We start from the raw sequence: 25428 nt of genomic DNA on the forward strand, positions 1-25428 counted from the left end.
ATTTCTCAAAAGAAATTCCTCGAGGTCACGTTCCAGTGATGGTGATTGGAATGCAAACAAGGACATAAATCAGGCTGTCAAAGAAAATAAGGACAAAAAGGTTTTGAAACAAAATTCAAGAGATAATTTAGCGAAACCGAAATTGAGCAAACCAAGATCAGTGTCACTAAAGTCATCTCATGGGTCATCATCTAACCGTAGATGGATACCCAAAAGATCAAACACAAAGGACAAAAATTCTTTAAATTCTAATGTCAAAGCCCTCGTCTGGTCAGTAATAAAATTCTTAAACCTGATTACAGATGGGTGCCCAAAAGTCTTGCGGCCCAATCACCTCACCGTCCTTTAAATTCATCATGTACATTATTTGATTCAAAGGATATGGTATGGCAAGAAGTTTCATGTGTAGATGGAAATGGTCAACCCAGTGTCTCTATGGACTGGGTTCCCAAATCTAACTAATCTCGCGCATTGTGCAGGAACAGCTATGGAGGAATATCATTATACATTGGTATGTTGATAATGGTTGTTCCAGGAACATGACAGGAGACATCTCTCAACTTCATGACATTCAAAACTTTAATGGAGGGTATGTTTCCTTTGCGGGAGGAGAAGGAGGAAAAATCACTCAAAAGGTACGGTTACTAACGGCGTTTTGAGCTTTGAGAATGTTAATTTTGCTCCGGAGTTGAAACACATTTTGCTGAGGGTCTCTCAAATCTGTGACAAAGGTTTTTCCAACTCATTTCACAAATAAGGAGTCTCTAATTTTGAAGCTTGGTATCATCATACCAGAGGATTGGATTTTGGTGAGATCTGAAGGTGAGGGGAATGCTTACATCATCGACATGAATCACAACATTCCCAAGCAAGTCACATGTCTATTTTCAAATGTCTCAGAACACAATGCTATGCTCTGGCTGTTGAGTTATGAGCATTCTAACACTCCTAAGTGTACATGCAACCCTAAATACCTTGGATCTACGTTTTCTCTATTATACATACAATTATGAACATCCAAGGTATTATCCTAATCTAGCATACAAAATAATAAATATAACAAGATAGAATACATACCTCTTTGATGTAGAATGTCTTCATGAAGCTTGAGTGCCTAGTGCCCCAAGTGTGACACCTCAAATGGTTCACACAACACCAAATACACTTGGAATAACTTGAGAGAAACTTGAACACTCCTTGAAATCGTCTAGCCCTCACACTCACACATTAGTGCCCGATTTCTTGAGCCATGGGATTCTTTTATATGGTGGCTATTAGGGTTACACCATGTAACTCATAACTTTACCCATTCCTTATGCTCCATGGATTTTAACCTCCATGGAGTATCCATGGGTCATCCCATGGACTTAGTCCAACATAAGGAATCTTGGATCACAAGCCCACATATATAAGAATGAATGATTTACACAATCAACCCATATATTTAATTAGTCTCCTTTTGATCACTTAATTAATTCCAAATTAATTCTTGATCAATACTAATTAAATAACCTTATTAATATATTAGAACTTATAATATATTAACCAACCTTAAGTGTTATTTCTCTCATTATAGTCTATCCAAATGCATGATGCCATGCAACCCAAATGGAGCATGCCGGGTCGGGTCAAGTCTTACCAATTATAGTTATGGACTTAGACATTAATCCAACAGTCTCCCACTTGGATAAGTCTAAAACTATTATTGCGTATGACTTCAGGAACCGATCAGCAATCGTAGCTCTCAAAAGCTTCTGTCGAACTCTGACCTTGTCGATGAACTCTGACCTTTGTCAATGACTTGTCCATTAGATAAGGGATCATATATTCCTCCATTCTAGATATCATATGGACTGAGACATGGATTATCAATCATTCTCTCTGTCCATTTGTTGTTTCCTGATTTCCGATTCATGATGACTGACTGATTGAACAAATCAAATCAGTCCTGGCTTGGCCAAGCACTCACATGTATCATCTTTAAATCATCGAGGGGCCCACAAATATCGCTTTTATCCCGAAGGTAAAAGGAATGGATAAACTTCGACTCATATGGCTTGTTCTACTACTTGTTGAATCATACACAAAGGCACGTTTTATAACATCGAGTTACCAATGCGTTTTCGTGCAATTAATGTATAACCAACTCATAGTAACAACTCATATCTCTAGGTTTGAAGAATATAAGATATTATCGTCTCATGATCACTCGTGATAAAATCCATGAAGTGATTCAAATGAGCGCGGGTTGAATCCAATACTCAGAACTTATGAGCACTCATGAGTGTTGTAGCACCACTTTGTCCACCAACTTGGACCTCTACAAACCAACCCATGACAGTCTTGATTCATATCTACTTCCAACATATGACCGACTGTGGATGGTTTGAATAACTTAATCATTCAGGAAGAGCGACTTAGTTATTCTGGAAGTCAAAACATGCAAAGTGAAACACAAGAATAAATGAATCAAATATGGTATCAAACCCTATGAATATAAATAAACACTTTTATTTATCACCATACTGATTACTCATTATTCATTGTTTCGGTTTTATCAACTTTATACTTGAATTTAAAACAATAGTTGTCCCATGCTCCAAGCATGTACACTATGTTTTCTAAACACTAGTCATGCCATACACCAAGTATGCATACTATGTTTGTCTATGATCTTTACTTTGTAAAATAGATCAATTGAACATCACTCCAATGATCCTCTTTTCACAGTCCCAAATCCTTACTGCAAATGCAAGAATTCCAAATTCATGTCATTTACTGAAATCTGTTAGATTCTAAACTTATATGCATTGATCCTCTTAATGATTATGCACAAAGTCAGAAAGACTTGACAACAATCATTACAGAGCATTCCAAAGGAGATCAGCTCCTTGGAAACATCCTTCTTTCATTAAGTTTCCTAATCTTACACAGATTGAATAATTTCTAACTTTGAAACATTTCCATATTCCATTTTGACTATCACTTCTGAACAAGAGTTGCCTCCTTACAGATTATGTCAATATGGTCCTTCCAGAATTAACATTATACTTCCAACTTTCCTTGAGCAACCAATTTTTGGTAAACCTTAGATTGTCCTCGACAATTGCTTAATCATTTTAGTCATATCCAATTCTAGACCTTTTCCCTTCATAATGCCCCAGGCATTTGGAAAATTTTAGAAAGGATGAATATAGCACATGTAATCGATCCTATATCCGAAGCATATGGGACACGATTCATGATGTCTCACATAAAGACTAAACCAGTCTTTTGCTATAATATTTCCATTTCAATTTGCCAAGTTCTTAAAATTCAGATTATGAAAAGGGATGCCGTAATCATAATCGAATTTTAGAACGCAAATAATGGACCCATATATAGAATTTCCTTATGTTAAGCCATTCCAACATGAAATTCATATATATATCCTTGATTAAATACTATTAAAATCTCAATCTAAGCTTTTAGAATTGAAATGAAGTATAATTTCCTCTCCCTTAATTATAGCAAAACAACTTTTTCAACCCCTACAACCTCACGAATTGAAACTTTTGTTTTCTATAATTAACATTGCTAACTTGCAACCTTTTTCATAATTATCATGCTCCCACTAACATGATGATTATTAGCATAACACTTATGCTCCCACTAGCTTTGACATGTACTCAGAAATCAGCTGACTTTCTTACCAAAGTTCAGATTTCTGATACTAGATTGTTTTGATAAAACTTTATCAAAATCATACACCTCTCTTAGATAGCTCACATGTGTGTCTAAACAATTTTAGAACTATGAAAAGGGATGCCGTAATCATAGTCTCAATTGTTTAGACCTTTGCCACTTCTCACAAGTCCATGTTAGTGTGCCGGTAAACCACACACGCTCCACTAACGACTTTGAGAATGCAAATATCACAATTGCTATCTAGCTAAAATCTACTTAGTGAAAGTGTTTCCTCACCATCATTTTCATGAATCGGAGAGAAACCTTATGACACTTAGATTTAATAGTGTATGTGTTCTTATCCATGTGAATTTGTCAAAACCATAATCACAAGACAAGGTTAGTGACAAATCCAAACTCATATTGATTAAACTTGTGCAATCTTAAATTCTTGCCATTTGGCAGCTCAGGTGCCTGCCATTGCTTCCAAGTAGTTGTGCAACCAATTGAGAACTCACAGAACTCCTATGCAAAGCCAACTTGAATAGGCACAAAAATTTCAACACGATAGGTTATAAACCTCAAGTCGTGTGCTAGTGAAGGACTTTAGGTTTTATTCTTGATTAAGTCTTGAAACTTTCAAGAGCTTTAAGACTCCCACTGTCCTCTTGACATATAAGACTCCCTTGTCAAATATTCAAGAGATAGTGCGGATTCTTTATCAAGACTAACACTTTACACAATTGGCCTAAGTTGGTCTCTGTTTTATCCAAAACATCACAACTTACCAATTTCAAATGTACAAGAGTAGATAACCTTTTACTCTTACATTTGACTAGTGTTAACAAACCCTCTTTAAGATATGTCACTCAAGTTACAATCTTGGAGTATGACTCTAAGAATTGTTTTGGAAGGAAGTATGACTCATCTTTTTGATTTAACCATTTCAACAATTCATGACTCCTCTTCTTAGTCATAAGAATTCACTAAGATGACTTTAGAGGACCAATTGTGATATGGTATCTTAATCATTAAGATGATCATAAACATGATACTAAAGTACTCTCCCATCTATTCAGATTTGAGAAACTTTTATCTTTCTGCCATACTTTGATTCTTCTTATTCGTTCTGTCTCACATTGAAATTTCTCCAATGCTACAGACTTATACTTAAACTTATAAGTATAACCATATTTACTGAACTTAAGTAAATCATGACGAATAGTCTTCTTGATCTTTTGTGGTGGACTTGACCAGTGCACAAGAATGTGTACTCGATCCCTTAGTCCTTTCCTTATTCACATAAGGAATTAGTCTTAATTTTCCAAGCTGAAAGTTCTCATTCATCATACTATACAACTTGCATGATTCCAAGTTTCGGTCCAATTGAACCTTGGGTGATGAGAATCTTTCCTTATTTGGTAATATTAGACACTACCACAACCGAATGAATCAAATCCATTTTTCCAATATTGTTATCAATGGAATCTTATAAGCAACAACTTTTCACAAATGCCATTGTAAGGATACTTAAAATAAATAAAATCAAAACCTTTTTCTTTTATTTTAAAACTTTGCGGAAAAAATTATCCTTACAATCCATATGAAAACCTTGTTGTTATCTATTCCTAAGCAATATAAATATCATAACTCTTAAGTAATAGCCCAAAATTCTGATCACCGAACCATGCGATTGAAATCCATCTTCGCGATCAGAATCAGCATGTACTTAATAGAGTTAGACAATGGACTTTACCTGAAGTAGAGCCAAACTTATTGACTTTAACATCCTTAGGTAAATTTGGCAGCTTCGTAACCAATGCTCCTTCCTTTGGCAATAGTTACCTATGGACCCTTGATAATGGGACTATCTCAGACTTCGCCTCTCTCTTTACCATTGGGTCAACCGAGTTGACTATGGCCGATCCCTTTCTATTGGGAAGAGAAAGCTTTACTGGATATCCAATGTCATCATTGTCAATGTCCATAGCGTTTTAGGAAGTTGATCTTAGCAAATAGATAAGATCATTAAGGGTCTTGTCTTAGTCTGTTTCATAGGATTCCCAAAAGAACTCACTATGTGACTTAGAAAGTAGTTGAGCCACCAACTTTCTCAAGACTTTGACACCCAACTCTCCCGGCTTGTCAATATGTGACTACATCTCCAAGATGTGATCACACCTAGACCTTGCCTTGCCAATAGGGCTTGAGTGACCTTAAACTTTTTAGGAACTTGTGGGTTAGGGAGAATAATTGGAGGAGGTGAAAGAAGTATGATATCCATGGGACATCATCTTCATTTAGGAAAGCTTGTTTAAAGAGATTTGGGAAGATCATAAATGTCTAGACCAGACATCTTTTTGGGAGATATTCAAGATAGTTGATTTAAAGTCCTTAATATGACACCCAATATGAAAAATATTAAGGCTAGGACCCAACAAACTATTTTATAACTTAGAAGAGGGATGCCGTAATCCAAGCTATAAAATATTTGAAGGTAGGTGAATGACGATTCACCAATTTCCACCATGAAAAACGAAATAATTTATTAGGTTTTAATTGGATTTGAAAGTCCTAGATCTTTGAGATTCATTGAACTGTTCAAAGGCATGTTTCAATCTCGAGTGTGCCCTTCAGGTTTTGTGACTGGGATGCCGAGGATCACAAAACAAGGTGTGAATAACCATGCAAATATACTTGGTACCCTTAATATTTACCCCTTAATCAGTGTGCCGGTTAACCACACACGCTCCACCGATACTATGATAAATATTAAGTTACCCTTTGCCTACCTTGTTAAGTCCAGGTTAGTGTGCCGGTTAACCACACACGCTCCACTAACGACTTAAGCAAAGTGCAAAGTGTAATTTCATGGGTTAGCACCAAATTCACATTTTCCTAAGTAACTAATATTGGGTATTAATAAGAGTTTAGTTACTTAGTATTTATCATTAATACTTTTAATGAAAGGAGAATTATAGTCCTTGTCCTACCCGTTCGGCTAACGACCCTCCACCAGTCAAGGAAGCGGTGGGTAAGAGTGGACACCCATTAAACTGCCATTTTATAGGCAGTAACCTTATACCCCCCCTTATAGACCGGCTTCGTGAATGAGGCCTACTAACGGTAAGACTGACTTTACTCTTATACATATATATAAATATTATTAACTTATAATATTATAAAGTATAAGGGTTGAATTTTAACTTTTAAAATTCTAAGGGCTAACTTGGAATTAAAGTATTCATAAGTGAAAACTTTTCAAATTCCAAAACTTGAGGGCAAGTTTTGAAACTATTCAAAACTAATTAATTCCATAACTTATGAGTTTAAAGTAGTTTTAATTTAAAAAAAAAAAAAAAAAAAAAAAAAAAAAAAAAAAAAACTCTTCAAGTTCCATAACTTGAGGACAAGTTATGGAAGACTTTAAACTAATTAATAAAAAAAAATAACTTTTTTTTTATTGTAACTTATGGAACTAATTAAGGTTACACTTTTTTTTTAATTTAATGAAGAGACTCTTGAACCTCCATAACTTGAGGACAAGTTATGGAGTCATAAAACCATTTAATTAGAACTAGACTCTTCATTTTGTAACATTTGCCAACTTTTATGAGTTTTATGATTCTTAAATGTGACTTTTCATATAACTTGAGGACAAGTTACAAAAACACACTTTGGAATCAACTCTTAGATTAAAAAGGATTGAAAACAATTATTTCACACAACTTTTCTATTAATCTAAGAACCTCATAAGAACAAGGTAATTCAAATCATCAATCTTCAAGAAATTAGCATGAACATACAAACTAATACAAATCTTGAAATTATGACAATTATCTTAGAAATTGGATTAGCATGAACATTACCACATCAAAAACAAGTTTATAAGTCCAAAAACATCTTAGGGTAATGTTCCTAGTCCAATTCCAGCCAAAACAATCGAATATATGCATCCAACTCGATTTTTCAGCTACTTTTGCAAGTATAACAAGAAAACAAGCCTAGGCTCTGATACCACTGTTGAGTTATGAGCATTCTAACACTCCTAAGTGTACATGCAACCCTAAATACCTTGGATCTATGTTTTCTCTATTATACATACAATTATGAACATCCAAGGTATTATCCTAATCTAGCATACAAAATAATAAATATAACAAGATAGAATACATACCTCTTTGATGTAGAATGTCTTCATGAAGCTTGAGTGCCTAGTGCCCCAAGTGTGACACCTCAAATGGTTCACACAACACCAAATACACTTGGAATAACTTGAGAGAAACTTGAACACTCCTTGAAATCGTCTAGCCCTCACACTCACACATTAGTGCCCGATTTCTTGAGCCATGGGATTCTTTTATATGGTGGCTATTAGGGTTACACCATGTAACTCATAACTTTACCCATTCCTTATGCTCCATGGATTTTAACTTCCATGGAGTATCCATGGGTCACCCCATGGACTTAGTCCAACATAAGGAATCTTGGATCACAAGCCCACATATATAAGAATGAATGATTTACACAATCAACCCATATATTTAATTAGTCTCCTTTTGATCACTTAATTAATTCCAAATTAATTCTTGATCAATACTAATTAAATAACCTTATTAATAGATTAGAACTTATAATATATTAACCAACCTTAAGTGTTATTTCTCTCATTATAGTCTATCCAAATGCATGATGCCATGCAACCCAAATGGACCATGCCGGGTCGGGTCAAGTCTTACCAATTATAGTTATGGACTTAGACATTAATCCAACACTGGCATCATCGTCTCGGTCACGCAAACACTAAGAACCTCAATCGTCTTGCTAAGAATGACATTGTCCGTGGCCTTCCAATAAAGGACTTCATCACTTTTGAGAAATGTGTGGCATGTGCTCAAGGAAAACATCATCGCAATCCACACAAGCCCAAACTGGTCAACACAATCGACACAACTCTCCAGCTGCTACATATGGATCTATTTGGTCCCGTAAATGTTCTGAGCATCAACAAGAACTCTTATTGCTTGGTTATAATTGATGATTACTCACGGTTCACCTGGGTTTTCTTCTTGTCCAATAAGAGTGAAACTACGGAACTTATCAAGAGGTTTATTTTGCTCATTGAAAATCAGACCAACAAGAAGGTGAAGGGGATTCGAAGTGATAATGGCACAGAGTTCAAGAACGTTGTCCTGGATCATTTTTGTGCTGAAAAGGGTATACTGTTGTTGGGTTTTATGTACTATAACACTCCTATGGTGCACATACAACCCTAATGCGTTGGATCTAAGTTTTTTCTAGTTATACATGTAACAAAATTATCCAAATCATGAAACCTACAACTAGCATACAATTTGATATTTGAAACATAAAATCAAGTTAGATGAATACCTCTATATTGTAGCTTGTAGAATTTGGCCTTTCAAGAGCTTAGCACCTCAAGTGTGATGCCTCAAACAAGTCACAAACACCATGAACAAAGTGGAGGATAATGAGAGAGAGGTTATGAACCACCAAAAAATGGCTAGCATTTTCTTGGAATGCACTTGTGCCAATTTTAGGGTTTTAAGGGTTATACTTATAGCGTAGAATTCCAAGAGTTTCAACATGTAAACCCTAATCCACTTCCTTGGGCCTTTAATCCAATAATCCATATGATAAACCCTTTGGACTAAATCTTCATGGACTCCACAAAGATTTAGTCCACATAATCAACATGGATCATTAGCCCAAACTATAAGTATCACTGATTTACTTAATCAGTCCCCGTTAATTTAATTAGTCTCTTTTGATCACTGAATTAATTCCAAATTAATTCTTGATCAATACTAATTAAATAATATGATTTCTCAATTAATATATTATACTTATAATATATTAATAAATCATAAATAACCTCTTTCTCAAATATCCATCCTATCAAATTGTTCTGGTGAAGGCAACCCGAAATTGACCATGCTACTCTCGGGTCAAGTACATACCAATTATAGTTATGGTCTTAGACACCTAATCCAACAGTCTCCCACTTGGATAAGTCTAATAACTACAACTGTAAGTACGACTTAAACACCGACTAGCAATCGTAGCTCTCAAAAAGCCGTTGTCGAACTCTGACGTGTCCATTAGATAAGGGATCATATATTCCTCCATTGATATCGTATGAATTGAGACATGGATTATAATCATTCTCTCTGTTCATGTGTTGTTTCCCGATTTCCGATTTATGACGACCGACTAATTAAACAAATCAAATCAGTCCAGGCTTGGCCAAACGCTTAGGGTTGTCATCACTAAATCATCGAGGGGCCCACAAATATCGCTTTTATCCCTCTTAGGGTAAAAGGAACAGATAAACTTCGACTCATATGCTTGATCTATTTACTCATCAAATCACACACAATGATACGTTTTATAACACCAAGTTACTGGTGCGTTTTCATATCATCAATGTGCAACCGACTTTTAAACTGCAACTATATGTCTCCGTTTCAAGAATATAAGATATTATCGTCTCACAATTACTCGTGATGAAATCCATGAAGTGATTCAAATGAGCGTGGGTTTAATCCAATACTTAAATTTTATTACAGGAGTACTCATGAACACTGTAGCAAACTTGTGCTATGTCTAACACTCATACAATCTACAGACGGATTCATGACAGTCTTGCCTCAATACCTACTTCCAAAGTATGATCGACTGTGGATGGTTTGAATAATCTTATTATTCAAGAAGTCAAAACATGCGAAGTGAAACACAAGAATAATCGAATCCAATATGGTCTCAAAACTTTTTGAATATAAATAAAACACCTTTTATTTAATCACCATATTGATTACACATTATTCATTCTATAATGTTTCGATTAATCAACTTAATACTTGAATTAAAACAGTAGTTATCCCATGCTCCAAGCATGCACACTATGTTTATATATGGTCCTTAATTTGTGAAAAGGATCAATTGAAAACATTTCAATGGTGCTCATTTCACAATTCCAAATCTTTATCACAAGTGTTAGATTCTAAACTATCATGCAATTATTCCTTTTGTAATGTCATGGTACCAAAGTCACAGAGACTTTGCCAACTATATTACAAAACTTTCCACTGTAGATTGATAACAAAACAATTCCAAGGAAACGAAGTCTCAAATTCAAAGTACATTCCTTTGAACATCCTTCTTGCATAAAAGTTTCTAATCTACACATAGATTCTTACTATCCAACTAATTATGAAAACATTTCCATATTTGCCATATGACAATGCATTATTAATAAAATTCTGTCTAATCATAATAATGTCAATATGGTCCATCCATTACTATACTTCCAACTGTCCTTAAGCAACCAACCCTTAGCGATCCTTAGATTGTCCCTGACAATTGTTTAACCACTCTAGTCATATCCGGTTCTAGTCCTTTTTCCCTCTTAATACCCTAGGCATTTGGAAAATTAGAACACGTGAATATTATAGCATATGCAATCGATCCTATATCTAAAGCATATGGGACACGATTCATAATGTCTTACATAAAGACATGATACTTGACCAGTCTTTTGCTATAATATTTCCATATATAGAATTTCCACTGTTGAAATATTTCAACATGGTATTCATATATATCCATGACTAAGTTTGATTAATACTTCAATCTAAACTTTTGGATTCGAAATAAAGTATAAGTATCCTCTCCCTTACTATAGCGAAACAACTTTTCAACCTTTGCAACTTTACAAATTAGAACTTTGTTTCCTATAAATAGCATTGCTAACTCGCAACACTTACCATAATGATTATGCTCCCACTAGCATAATAATTATTATCTTACTAGCATAACACTTATGCTCCAACTAGCTTTGACATGTATCCAGAAATCAGCTGGACTTCTAGAAATCAATATTTATTGAATTTCTTTCCATAGTTCAGATTTCTGATACGAGATGCTTCGATAATCCTTTATCTAAGCTCATACACCTTTTATCAGAAAGCCCATATGTGTGTCTAAACTATTTCCGAACTTACAACAATAAGTTCCAAATGTTCAAACTATTTGCCATTTCTCACAATTCGAACTATGAAGAGGGATGTCGTAGTCATAATCGAATTTGAGAATGCAATTAACACAACTATAATCTCTTTAAAATCTACTTAGTGAAAGCGTTTCCTCACAATCATTTTCATTAATTGGAGAGAAACCTTATGACACTTAGATTTTATGGTGTATGTGTTCCTATCCATGTGAATTTGTCATTACCATAAGACAAGGTCTAAGACAAATTCAAACTCATATAGACTGTACTTGTTCAATCTTAATTTCTTTCCACTTGGCAACACAAGGGCCTACCATGTCTTCCAAGTTGTTAAGCAGCTCACCTATACTAATCAATGAACTTTCACTGATCAAGGTCCTTCGCCTTATGCAAACAATTGAGAACTCATAGAACTCACATGCATAGTCAACTTTTAACTGGTATGGGCACAGAAACAAGAATATGTCAACACGATAGGTTATGAACCTCAAGTTGTGTGCTAGTAATAAACAATAGGTTTATTCTTGAACAGTTCTTAAAACTTTTCAAGATCTTTAAGACTCCCTGTAACATCCATGAAATTCGAGCCAATTTAAAACTTTTTAAATCATTTAAAACCATTCAGTTATTACAATTTGTTTTCAAAATAATTTAAACATCAGAGTTCCCAGAAATCATGATCATCAATCGAGGAAGTGTACGGTCACGCCTTCACCTTCCCGCGGTCATCCGCTGAACCTGAAACAATAAACTGAAACTGTAAGCTCGAAGGCTTAGTGAGTTACCCCCAAAATACCCATACCCACAACAATACGCATACAATGACAAACAACATACTATGGGTCCAATCATCCATCAGGATGGAATACCCCAGGCTCTCAACCATTGGGTTGGAATGTCATCATTCCGATACACTTCACATATACTAATAACAACATGTACTGGGTCCACAGCTTTACAGACTGGATTACCCCTGGGGCCATAGTGTGAGTCTGGATTGCCTTCTGGGCCCACAACTCACATCTGGATTGCCATCGAGCCCACAGTACGAGTCTCCCTTAGCTCGTATCTGGAATGCTCCCGGGTTTGTTGGTTACCGCACGAAGCAGTTTCACCTCAACCCATCCCACATAATATGTCGACATATAACACAACTAATGCACATATAGATAATCACATCATACTACAGGTAGTCCTACAGATCTACCTAACTAGCATAACAACTAGCATGCAGACAGTCAGACCAACTATAGGTCACTAGGCATAACCACATCCGATCTACCAGGATACCGATCTAACAGATCATACTAGCATATAACCATCCGATCTACCAGGATACCGAGCTAACATATCACAACAGTAATAATCCTAATAACAAAACAAAGGGCCGGCCTTGGTGCCTTAGACCATTGAGTACAATGAGGATAACTCACCTCGCAATGCCGATCTGAACTGAAGAATCGAACTCCCGAATCGCTGCCTCACCAAAAATCTCGAACTATCCAAATAATAAATACCAAGTCAATACATAACATAACAACCTAGACCAAGGGATCCACACAATCCATCATGTCCATTCTCTTTATTGGGCCAAGGCCCAATACCAATTCCATAACCTTGAAAGTTCTTACGCAAACCCATTATCGGCCCAATTTACCAAATTGGGCCCAACTCCCTAATTGGGCCTAATTCCAAGATCCATTATCAAAACTTGGCCCAAAACATAATATTCATAAAGTCCAGCAAAGGCCAAAATCCAACTAGTCCATAAACAACCCAAAACCCGAAGCCCAATTGCAAAAGGCCCAATAGAGGACGTACGCGGGGCGTACTCGTCCAGATGTTGACCACCATCGGGGTAGTTGACCCAGTGCGCTGCGCGTACTTGATTTACGTTGGGCGTACGCGCGGCTTCACCAAAATCTTATTAAGTGCTTAATGGCTTAAGCACTTAAGCCCAAACTTCAAATCCAGTGAGCTAACGTGCCTAGGACCCATAAAGTCATGAACTTTATCACTTTAGATGTCCAAAAAGCTCTTAATACTTGGTCTTAATCCGATAAGACCTTTTTACTCCATGCTTGGGAGACATTCAGCTGTTGGGACCTCATTTTTATCACTCAAGGCCCCTTCAAGAGTCTAGAAGGACAGTTCTTTTCGTCCAAAACACACCATGCACCATCTTGGGACTTTTGGGGACAAGAAATGGTTCTTTAAAGCAAAATGGCAAGATCTATGCATATATATGCATAAAGTTTGAAGCTTTTTACCTTCTAGAGCTTATAGGGCACAACCCAACTTCAGATCTACAAGCTTTATCTTCTTTTCCAACTCCTTGATGCAACACCTTCTTCTTAAAACACTCAATAAGCTCAAACACTCAAGGAAATGGCTAGGGTTTGGGGAAAACGACTCTAAGCAGTGGAGGCTGGGGTAAGGAAGAGTTTGGTGCTCATAATGTTGCTTATATAGTCCCCAAACCCTAAATATTAGGGTTTCCTTCTGTCATGAGTACGCCCAACGTACTAGGGCGCGCCTAGTACGCTCATCGTACCCTTATGTACGCGCAACGTACTCCTCCTGATCCAATAATTGCAATTTAGCCCTTAGAATTTCATGGCTTCACCCTTCTATCCAATATTGGGATGTTACACTCCCACTGACTTCTTGAAATATAAGATTCTCTTGTCAAGAAACACTCCTTGACAAACAAATATTCAAGAGTTAGTGCAGATTCTTATCAAGGAAAAAAACACTTCATACAATTGGCCTTAGTTGGTATTTGTCTTAAATACATCACAACTACCAATTCTAAATGTGTTATAAACCTACTTAATGTAACGCCCGTGTTTCAAGGCTAAGGATTGATGCACTGATGTAATAGTTATGGTCAACAAATATAACTCATTTTGAAGTAATGAAAAGGAATTATTCGAGTATTATGTGAATTATGTGAATTTATGTGCTTTATGCTTGTTTATTATGATATAATAAATCAAGAATGAAAATAATATCTAGAAATAAAAATATATATAGACCCAATATCTACGAAGAAATTTATAGTGGTCGTGACAAGGATTCCGGGGATATAAAGAACGCCGAAACCTGAGTTATAACGAAGAAGTTATGGCCTGTCGAAGTTTCGCGACAAAACCGACACGACGTTGTGTGACGTAAAACGTGAGTTTATGATAAAGTGGTTTTTAGCCTTATCAATCTAAACAAAAGTCGTAGCATACGTTAAATCGAGAGCGTGCATAAAAAGAACGTCCAAATCTGTCTTCGTATGAGGAAGTTATGATTTTTCCAAGTTTCGGCACAGCAGTGTGCAGCCTGGAGTTCGAATATTAGACTGAGCGATTTCTAGCCGACACAACCTAAACGAGAATCGAAGGTCTTGTTAATAGTAGCTCAACGACAAAAATACAGACGAAAACGGACGTCGGATGAAAAAGTTATGAATTTTTAACGGACTTTTCGTGTCCCGGCTAGTTAAAAATATAACTTTAAAAATAAAGTTAAAATTAGCCAACAGAGTCTAAACGAAAGTTGTAGAGTACGTCTCTATCTACATGTGGATATAAAGAACGTCGAAAACGGAGCTCGTATGCGAAAGTTACGAATTTTAGAAGTCGGAGGTGCAAATTACGAAGTTGGATGCGAGGCTACGCCCCGCGTAGACCTTCGGATGCCTCGCGTACCAAGTACGCCCCGCGTACACCGAAGGTACGCTCAACGGTCTTCCTATGCGCGGTCCGAAGTTAGCCACATCGTTCCATCCGGAGGTTGACACGCCATCATACGAACGCCCAGCGTCCGAGACTACGCCCTGCGTAGCGAGGTACGCCCAGCATAACCTCACAAGAACGCGCAGCGTACTCAGCAGCTGTAATGCCCGTGTTTCTAGGCTATGCATTAATATTGACATGATAGCCTAGGTTAACCTTTGTAACTCATTTTGAAGAAATGAAAAGGAATTATGTGAATATTATGTGTTTTATGCTTAATTATTATGATTTAAAAAATTAAGAATAAAAATGAGCGTCGAAAGTAAATATTAGATAAAGCCAATATCTATTAAGAAAGTTGTAGTGGTCGTGACAAGGATTACGGATATATAAAGAATACTGAAATCCGAGTTATAACGAAGAAGTTATGACCTGTCGAAGTTTCGCGACAAAACCGGCACGCTGCCGAATGACGTAAAAAGTGAGTTTTTGATAAACTACTTTTTAGCCTTAGTGATCTAAACGAAATTCGTAGTGTTCGTCAAACCGAGAGTATGTATAAAAAGAACGCCCAAATCTGACTTCGTATAAGGAAGTTATGATTTTTCTAAGTTTCAGCTTAGCAGTAGACAGCTAAAAACTCGAATTTTAGATCGAGTGATTTTTAGCCGACACAACCTAAACGAGAATCGAAGGTCTCGTCAATAGTAGTACAACGGTAAAAAGACAGACAAAAACGGACGTCGGATGAAGAAGTTATGAATTTTTAACGGATTTCCTGTCCCGGTCTGTTAAAAATAATAATATAAAAATTAAAGTCAAAATTAGCCAACGAAGTCAAATGAAATTTGTAGAGCGTAATTTTACCTACGCGTGCATATAAAGAACGTCAAAAACGGAGCCCGTATGCGAAAGTTATGGATTTTAGAAGTTTTGCACAAAAATCGAGAAAAAAATGCCAAATCCGAGAAATTTCGCATGGTGGACTTCGGCCACGTCACCTTCGCTCCATGCGCGCCACGTGTCCAAAAATGCTGAGTCACCGAGGCCACCTGGCGAGGCGTGTCGCGTTCTTCTCGAGTCCGAGGTTCGGTCCAATCGGAAGCTGCCCCGTGTCCGATCTCGTTGTGTCATCAGAAGCGTGTCCGAACCGGAGAGCCATCCGAAGCGCGGTCCAATAGGAGTCTGACGCGTGCCCTTCTTGACGTGTCCGAGCTTCGCATGGTGTGCCACGACTCCCCCCTCGGTCCAATCAGAAGCCTACACCGGGACCCTCGCACGTGCGAGCCATGTCCTCCTCTTCAGATCTGCTAACACCTGGTAGCCTCTCAGCCCTTGGATCAGAAGCCTCGCCCCTATAAATAGAAGGGTGCGAGACCTCCCGGTGGTACTTTGGAAATTTGCCATTTTACACCCCTCTTTCAATATTTCTTTCATTCCAACTTCCCCCAAAGCCCCGGTATTATACCAAACACCCGAAACACGTCCCGAAGTGCCCGAGAAGCCCGAGAAATTTATCTTTTCGGTTTTGAAGCCCAACCCTTGCAGAGCCCGGTTTCTCAATAAAACTTCCGGTTTTATTAGAAACGATCGTTTTAGGAAACGAAGTGCTGCCCGATTATCATTAAATTAGGTGAGTGTGTAGTCACTTTCACCTTACACATAGATATGAAGTATTTACCTTAAAATATGTGCTATGTGTAAATATATTAATTTTTTATTTGAGGTGACTGTTGAATAGATGTTTTATACAAGTTTTAAACTGTATATATATTTTATCTACAAATATGTTGGGTAAAACATGGGTAGACGAAATAGTCGATGGGTGTTAAAATGATGAGAGGCCTCGATGTTGTTGTTGTTGTAGTCGTCTAGCGGAGTATAGATGACGACCACGAACCTTTATAGACAGTCCAGTGGAACACTAGCAGGTTCGCAACTTGTAGGTGTTGGTGAACTAAATGTTCATTGGCATACTCCATCCCCCTCATGGTTGCCTTTAGGACATGTATGGCTGAGGAGTCCCTTAGCAGTAGTGTCCATCCCGATGATATTCCTAAGGCTAGGTCCCTTGTGATAGGTGTTTAGGGACGTAAAGTGAGAATAACGGGAATGGGTAATCAGGGTTATTGTTGATTGGTGAACTTAATAAGATTATTATTATTGTGGGTTGAAAACCCTATATGCTCACCAGGCTCCCAAGCCTGACCCACTCAGTTTTTTATTATTACAGGTAGTGGACCCCGAGCATAGTCGGAGGATGATGAGAGATTTTTGGATTATAGGCCAGTAGTTGTAAATAACTGTTGTAAGGCTTATAATGTCTTGTTTATGCTTTTGATCTGTATTGGAACATGACATCCCGAGGTTTTGATATGAAATGAAATTATATATTTCTTAAATAAAGGTTTTGATAAACTTTTATCATGTTTTGTTTTGGGGACCAATTCCGCAACATCTTTTAAAAGGATTTCTCTGACTTTATTTTAAAAAGCATAAATTAACTCGGTCTTTTCTGACCGAGAAATTAGGGGATGTCACAGCAGCTCTCAGCTATAAATAGAGTGCGAGGGGCAGCTCCAAAATCACATCTCTCCTCACTTCTTTCTCTCTCTACTCTCTTTCTAGCCACCCTAAACCACCCCGAAGCCTAGGGAACCTCCCTAGCACTAGAAGAAAGCCCCGGAGCGCCCGAAGGCTCCGAGAAAAAGAGTTTTTCGGTTTGAAAATCTGCCCGCGCGGAGCCCGATTTTCAAGCAAACTTCCCGGTTTCGTCGAAGGAAATTATTTTAAGAAGCGAAGTGCTATCCGAATCACCCCCTTATCAGGTGAGTGCACAGTTACTTTCATCTTACACATAGATATGAAATATTTTATATAAATTACGTGCTATGTGTGCATATTTACTTGAGATCTGTGCTAGATGAAAGATTTAAACTTCTTTGTTTTTAAGATCTAATTGTATATGTATTTTATACTTTGAGATCTATATTGGATGAAAGATCTAACTTCTTTCTTTTCAGATCTGAACCTTTTTCTACAGATTTAGGCTGTAGATGTATCTTGTTTTCAGATCTGAACCTTTTTCTTCAGATCTAGACTGTAGATGTATTTTGTTTTCAGATCTGAACATTTTCTTCAGATCTAGGTTGTAGATGTATCTTGTTTTCAGATTTGAACTTTTTTCTTCAGATCTAGATTGTTGATGTATGTTGTTTTGAACCTTTCCTTCAGATCTAAAACTATAGATGTATTTTATATCTGTAAATATGTTGGGTAGAACATGGGTAGATAAATGATGAGGTATGAATGATGATACAGAGGAATATTGGGTTTAGGGTTTAAGGTTTTTTTTGGATAAAAGGGGTTTAGGGTTTAGGGTTTAGGGTCTAGGGTATAGGGTTTAGGGTCTAGGGTTTAGTGTCTAGGGTTTTTTTTTGGGAAAAAGGGAATTCCCTTGGCAAAATATATTAAGTATAGGAAGAGTTACTAAAGAAAAGTGCAAACGCCCGAGAAAAAGAAAAAAGACAAGACAAGCTAAGGGACATGCCCCAAAGCAAAGACAAAACAAACAAACAACTAGAGACTAACTAAAAAAATCTAAAATCGTCATCCCTGATCAATTGGAGAAGAGATACAACCACCATGAGAAGAGCTCGGCAGTGCCTCAGAAGCTGGGTGAGTAGCACTCGAATGTATAACAGGAGGGACACGAAAATCATCATCAATATCATCCACTCTTTGATGGGAAAGAGCATCAAACATGTTTGTGGTAACTTTTTTCTTTGGCTCTGCACGGATCACTGGTTTATAGACTTGAGAGACCTTTATAGCAGGACCTTTTCCTTTACGGTTGTCGATGGGGATCTTCTTTTTTGGAATTGGAAATGATCTAGATCTCCTCTTGACCGTTTGATATCCTTCATTATCATCTTCTTTTGGGGTGGGCATAGCCGGCTTTAGGTCGGGGGTACTAATCGTGTGAGTGGGGCACGTGGCATGGTCATGACCAAAATTTTTGCAATGATCGCATCTCTTGGGGTTCCAAGAATACTCCACTCTAAGAGTTGCAGATGTAGCACCTTTAGCCGTGATCGCTTTTATTTTTATTTCTCTAGCCCAATGAACTTTAGCCGACATCTCAATGAGGACCCGGGCATAAACTACTCTACCCGTAGCCCTCTCACACATTGTTGTAGTATAAGAATCAACCTCCAAAGGCTTTCCAAGCTTGCTTGCAATGAGACTAAGACCATCCTTATTAAAAAGCTGGAGGGGGATGCCAAAGATATTAACCCAAACGGGGACCCGATCATGAGTTGGTTTTTCAATGAAAACGTCCGGGTCCCATTTGTGGAGGAAGAGAGGGATACCATTAATCTTCCAAACGCCTTTTTGAAAAACATGGTTTAAAACCACATCATTATCAAATTTGAAAAAGAACACATCGTCGTCATTGATGAAAATATCACAAAGCCCATGTTCTTTCCATAATTCTTGAGTGCGCTCTTTAACTAATGGGAAAGCAAGTCTTTGTCCCACAAAATAACCATATAAGGTTCGTTCGTATGGAGAACTACCCTTGATCATGATCTCCGAAGGGATAAGCAAAACACCATCTTCAATAGAATCAAGGTTATTAATAAAATCTAGTTTTAAAGGTTTAAGGGAATGGACCTTGTCATCATAAATAGCAATTGGGTCAACAACCTTAGCAGCGGAGCTAGGCGGAAGTGAAGAAAAAAATTCTGGCTCTGAAGTGGGTTGGGTATGCGCTGGATCAGGAGCATTAATAATTTTTGAGCGGCCCAATAAAATGTCTGCATAGGAGAGTGAAGGTTGCACACATTTTGGGCTATTAGGCCCAAAGATAGGCGAGATGGGCTAGATACATCCAAAGTCGGCTGAGAGGTAGAAGGGAGGGAAGGGGTCACGCGCCTGGCTGGCGAGTTGGAGGCAGAATTACCATCATTAAATGCTTTGTCTCCTTGGTTGAATGAGTAATTAATGCGCATGGGGTTCTCTTCTCCAGCAACCGACAATTTAACTGCCCCACCAATCAGATTCGTGCACTCCAAGGATACGTTACCCATATCTTGCTCCACTAGGCATATTTGATTATTTTTTTTTAGGGCATGGAGTCAAACGATGGGGGGAGGCCGTATCAGTAGAATTAAATGCATTGGTCCCCACTAAAGGAGCGCATGTCGATGGAAGAGTCAACACAAGCTGCCGACGGAAGCTCATCCCCCAAACCCAAATTGACATCTTGGAAATCGGAAATTTCTTTTTGCAGTATTTGACTTTCCATAGATGGTTGATTTTTCTTCCCCATGCAGGTAACCGCGACAATTTCCTTTTCAATGGTTATAGGGAGACGTGAACAACTTGAGCCATAGAAAGAGTCCTTGGTGGTATCTTTTTTTGAGCGATCAGCCGTGCATGGAGGAGAAGCACGTTCGCCGGCGGGAGGAGCTGGGGACATAACGACCGGAGAGAGGATTCCGGCAGAAGGGCAATCATGAACAAAATCCCCAGCATCGGAATCTGGACAGTCCTCGACCAATCCTTCAATTTTGGCGGAATCATCACAAGCTTCAACGTTAGCATGGAGATCGACCCCTGAATCGAAACCTATTACTTCCCCATTATCACGAGCATGAATATCAGGTTTTCCAACCGACGCTTCAATACCGCTTCAATACCATAATCTTCTCCATTCTCGTGAAGTGGGGTTTAGGGTTTAAGTTTTTTTTTTTTTTTTTGGATAAAAGGGATTACCCTTGGCAAATTTTATTAAGAAAAAAAAATTACAAAAGAAAAGGACAAACGCCCAAGAAAAAATAAAAATAAGACCAAGCTAAGGGACAAGCCCCAAAGCAAGGAAAAACTAAGCATAACTAAGATCTATCTAAACAAGACCTAAAAAACATCAACCCTGGTCCACTGGAATAGAGATATGGCCACCGTGAGAGGAGCTCGGATGAGCATCGGAGGATGGGAGGGAATCTCTTGGATGGATGACATGAGGGATGCAAGAATCGTTTTCAGTGTCGTCAATTCTTTGATGCGAGAGAGCATCAAACATGTTGGATGACACATTCTTTTTCTTCGGATCACGAGGGATTGGCTTGTAGACTTGGGCAATCTTTATGGTAGGCCCTTTGCTTTTACGATTGTCAACTTAAACCTTCTTTTTAGAGATAGGGATAACCCTAGTTCTCCTTTTAACCATTTGGAACCCTTCTTTGTTCGCTGCTATCGGAGTGGGCGTAGCTGTCTTTTGAACGGGAGGACAAGTCGATTGAGTGGGGCAAGTGGCAAGATCATGACCAAAAATTTTGCAATTGTCGCATCTCTTTGGGTTCCAAGAGTACTCCACTTTAAGTGTGGTAGACGTAGCACCTTTAGCCGTGATTGCTTTGATTTTTATATCATTAGCCCAAGGTTCATTAGCCGACATCTCAATGAGAATACGAGCATAAACCGCTCTTCCCGTAGCCCGATCACACATGGTGGAGGTGTAAGAATCAACCTCCAAAGGCTTTCCAAGTTTACTAGCAATAAGACTTAAGTCATCTTTATTAACGAGTTGTAGGGGAATACGAAATATATTAACCCAAACGGGGACCCGATCATGAGTTGGTTTTTCAATGAAAACATTCGGGTCCCATTTTCTAAGGAAGAGCGGGATTCCATTAATCTTCCAAATTCCCTTTTGTAGGACGTAATTCATACCCTTGTCATTATCAGATTTAAAAAAGAACATGTCATCGTTATTAATAAAGATGTCACATATCCCATGTTCCTTCCAAATGTCTTGTAGCCGATCTTTGACAAGCCGGAAGGCAAGTCTTTTTCCCACAAAATAACCATATAAGGTTCTTTCAAAAGGAGCGCTACCCTTTTCCATGATTTCCGTAGGAATTAAGATGTGATCATCCTCCAAAATTTCAATATTATTGATGAAATTAAGAGAAATAGGCTTGGAAAATACCATATCAATTTTTTCGGCAGCACTGTTTTGAATTTCGGGGATAGCAGCATCGAGATTCTTTGGATTGGGCTCAAAAAACGATGGCCCAGCACCACCTTTTAATATTTCAGCAAAAGAAAGTGGTGGTTGGATACTTCTTGGGCTGTTGGGCCCAAAGTGATTTGAATTCGAAATAGGGGGAACATGCACATTGGGCTGGACATTTGGGCCTGCAACATTTAAAGGAGTAGGAGGCACGTGATCTTCAGCAACACTTTCATTCGGCAGCTTTGTGAGGGGGGATCTTAATGTTTGCTTGTGTCATGGCTGACGTTAATGGTGTTCATAATGTTTCTTTCATGAATGATTGCTTTTTTGAACTGTTGTTGTTCTTGCTTCATGATGGCTTCCATTCTCTCGTCAAAGTGTCTGCTATATGATTGTTTGCGCTTTTGATGTATCTGAGATAAGGATGAAATTGATGTAATTGTAATTGCCAGCGAATCAATCGTCCACGGCAATAATCTTCTTGTAGTTTATAGCGCCAAAATCCAAGTAGATACTTGGAATCTGTTCGTAACTCGAATCTTGTTTGTAGAAGCTCGACTTTCCATTTTTTCAATGTTCTGAGACATGCTAGTGTTTCTCGTTCATGTGTGCTGTAATTTTGCTCCGTTTGGGAAAATGTTCCCGATATATACTTGCATAGTTTTTGCTCGTATTTATCTGTTTTTAATACTTCAGATGATACATCTGTATCAATGTATGCTTTTGGTGATATTTTCATATCACTGTATACTTTATCATTGTTTACTTCAGATGGTATTTTCATACCAATGTGTGCTTTATCATTGTATACTTTTGATGAGTTAGATATGAGGTTTCCCTCACTATCTAATCTCAATAATACTTTTCCCCGTATAATTGCTTTTAGGCATCCTGCCCAAGTGTCTTGTGATGCATCTGTTTCTACAATTAAGAAATCATCTATTTTTGCATTATATAAAGTAGGGAGAACTTGAATGTTTTGTTTTATATTTTGTACTAAAATAGTATCTGTATTGGTCCAAGACCAAGGTATTTTTTCTGATATTTTCTTTTGTAAAACTTTTCTTTCTTTTGCTAAATTTTTTAAAAATCCTTGTTCTGCAATATAATTTAAACAACCAAGAAATCGTTGTATTTGTTTTCTGTTTTCAAGTTTATTAGGAAACATATTTAATTTTTCTCGTATATTGTCTGTTAACGATAATTGACCATTTTCTCCAATTTTTAAACCGAGATATTCAACTGTAGTTTGAAAAAGTTTTGATTTCTTTTTTGATAAAACTAAACCCTTTTCTTTAATTCTTTGTAAAACCTTGATGACTGCATCAATGTGTGTTTGTTCGTTTCCTTTTGTAAAAACAATTATATCATCAATATATGCAAGACAAATATGATCTAAACCATTTAAGGTTTCATCCATGAATCGCTGATATATTGCTGGTGCCTGTTTTAAACCGAATGGAAGAACATTCCATTCATAATGCTTCTGAGGAGGACATGAGAAAGCGGTTAGTGGTTTCGTATTTTCATGTAAACGTAACTGCCAATATCCAGATTTTGCATCAAATGTACTAAAATGTGTATTTCCTTTTATTTTTTCTAAAATATATTCTTTTCGTGGTAATTTATATGAATCTCCTATAGTAGCATCATTCATCTTTTTATAATAAATTACCATTCTTCGTTTGCCTCGTTTTATTTCATTATTATTTTCTACATAGAATGCAGGTGCAGAATGAGGACTCTTGCTAGGTCGAATGATTCCTTTTTCTAATAGTTCAGTGCATTCCTGTTTAAATTCAGAAACATCTTTTATACTATATGGAATTTTATTTGGAACATTTATTTCATCATTAGGGTTTTTTAATAATATTATTATTTCTTGATTATTTTTATTTTTTAAATGATCTAGCGGGTTTTCGCTACATACTTCTTCGAGTTGTTTTTCAGCAATTTCTTTAGCAAATGTTAGTAATATGCGTAATTGAAAACCAACCTCTTGTTTGATTATTTTAATAAGATCATAATGTTTGATAATTGCAGTTTTTATAAAACCTTTTGTTGGATGATTGAGACTTATATCGTCATTTGTTTGTATAAATGGTTGATATAATTTAAGGAAATTATTTCCTATAACTAAATCTATTCCTGAATCATGTTGATATATAGTTGGAGTTTTAAATGGTGTTTTTTCAATTACTATATCTATATCTTTTCCTACGAACCAAATTTTGTGAATTGATTTATCAGCAATTGTTATTTTTAATGGTTTTTCTAATTTTTCCCAATTTTTTAATATCTTTTTTCTTCCAAAACATAAAGTAGCTCCTGTATCTATATATGAAACTAATTCTTTATCTTGTATTTTGGTTGTAATAAAGCTACTATTTGGGTTAATATTTGTTTTTCTTTTACTCATTGGGGTTAGTTTATAAATTTCTACTAATTAATGATTTTTCTTGTGAAATTTTCATATTAACAAGTTGTGTTTGTTAGTATAGTTGAAACATTATGTATTGCGATTTTGTGATTTTTTGTATTTCTTAATTCCTTCCTGTAATCTAGATATCTTTTTCAATTGGTTATTATATTCTTTATTTACTGGTTGTAATTTTAATAAATGATTTTCTTCATATGATAAAGCATTTTCTAAATGTTTAATGGTATTAGAGATATTAGAATTTATTTTCTAATGGTTTTTTAATATATTAGTCCAAAGCATGTTATCTTTTGAAGAATTAATTTGTACTTTTGAACTCATTTTAACAAATTACCAAGGTATCTGAAAGAAAATTAATTGAATTGTTAATATTTTTTATTACTATTTTTAAATGATTAACTTCAATTTTTAATCTTCCAATTTTAACTAATTGATATGCAGTATGATTTTTGTTTTTATAAATTAGTTCGTGTACTTCAGATTCTTTTTCTTTTAAATGTTTTGTGGATTTTTCTAAATCTTTCCATAATTTTTTAAG

The sequence above is a fragment of the Lactuca virosa genome, chromosome 5 (assembly GCF_052849685.1).
Source record: "Lactuca virosa cultivar CGN04683 chromosome 5, Lactuca_virosa_CGN04683_v6, whole genome shotgun sequence".
Classification (NCBI taxonomy): Eukaryota; Viridiplantae; Streptophyta; class Magnoliopsida; order Asterales; family Asteraceae; genus Lactuca; species Lactuca virosa.